This window comes from Saccostrea cucullata, unplaced genomic scaffold, assembly GCF_032062105.1.
Source record: "Saccostrea cucullata isolate Sc308-1 unplaced genomic scaffold, CSIRO_AGI_Scuc_v1 ctg1386, whole genome shotgun sequence".
Lineage (NCBI taxonomy): Eukaryota > Metazoa > Mollusca > Bivalvia > Ostreida > Ostreidae > Saccostrea > Saccostrea cuccullata.
The window spans coordinates 162,237-163,973 of NW_026923571.1; positions in this window are offsets into that span (position 1 = coordinate 162,237).

Here is a 1,737-nt window from a genome sequence, read left to right on the forward strand (position 1 = left end):
GAATTGAAGTTCATATTTTTAGGGGCCTAACCTTGAAAGTGTTTTACACAAAACACATCGAGACACTTGTTTTGTGATATTTTGAAGTACATATAAAAAAATAAAAAATTCTTACACTGTTGGATAAAAATTATTACAGAAATAAATGCATGTGAAACAAGTAAACTCTGTAGAAAAATAATGTACAGTATAGTTGGTGTTTTCATACATCTGAGCATCTTCATTTGTTTTATCGCACATTAATGCATCCGAGTTACCAATCAAGGGTGTAGAGCAGAATAAAACGTACTATTGGAACCAACGTGCGCATGTTAGCCGGTGTATTCCCGTTTTAATTTAGGAACACGAATACAAAAATCAAAATGTATTAAATGATCAACAAATATAAGTAATAATTTAAAACAACAAAGTGGTTCATGGAAAGGTATGAGTGTTCTTAGGCTGTACAACGCGGGGGTAGGGTTACTTTTTCTGAGTTTATTATTTTTTTTTCAGTGAATCTTTTATTTAGATGCCCCTCCCCCATTCCATTTTTATTACTGTAAGTTCAAGCTCTGGCAAGTTATTTTTTTTTTGTGGAAAAGTCTACCAAAAAGTAAGACCACCCCATCAACACACACAGACACGAAATAGAATTTGTTTTAATGAGTTCGGAACCTCGGAACAAATTTAATTACACTTTTATTTTGTTTGTCAGATTCTTTTTCTTTTTTAAAGGTTGAAGACCCCTCAAAACAAATTGTTATGTGTATTTAGCCTAATGTCATAAATCAGAACGGAAATCGAAGAGCTTTTTGTATAAATCCCGGTCCTATAGGCCAGATCCCTATTTAAAATGAAGTGATCCTTTGCTTATTAGTAAATCTACACACGTAAGTAAATGTTTATTTGCTGTGAGTTCAGACGAGACAGATGTGCTGTTGGTTAATCTTCATTTTTTATATAAAATAAGGAGATGGAGAGATTCAGAATTGTGATTTTTTTTTTTATAGAAAAAGGGTATTTTTTAAAAATATTTTTTTTTACTGTTTGGATATATTAGACTTTTTCTTTTGAAATGTTCCTCAAAGAAATTAGGGGAAAAATCCGATCCACTGATTTTTTGGTACGAAATAAAAAAAAAAATAACTACATTTGTAACTATATGATTTTAAAGACCAAAATGGTATAGAATTTTTACTCAAAGAAGGAGACTTTATTACATTCATTATCTAAAGTTGAAAAATGCATTGGCTGGGGTCCTAAAAACTGTAGAAGAGCGCTGAGTGTAAAGAAAGAAGGTGTCTGTTACCATGTACATGTACTTGTTGGCGTCTATAGCAGAAATAGAGATTGGATTTTTCTAGTGTTACATCAGATTTGCAATGTCATTATGAAATATCTGCTTGAATATAAAATATATTTTCCAGAAGGATGAAAATGGTGAAGAAAAGGATCTGTGATCCATCGCAAAAATCTGTTTACAAATATGTGAATAGAAAAAAATACGAATCACTAAAAATTCATGGTGGGATCAGGTTCCAAGAAAGATAAAATGTACTTTGAAATGTTTACTGTCAACGAGGTTGTTGAAACTCCGGTGACATAAACTTATATGTCGGTAGCTTGCCTTGGTTTATAAACAAGTGTGGTAGAAGAAAGTCATCAAGAGCTAAACTGTAAGTGGGCCTGGGCGATAGATGGAATGCATAGTCCTTTAATAGCTCGATCTGGAGATTTTTCGTCAAATGAATAGTA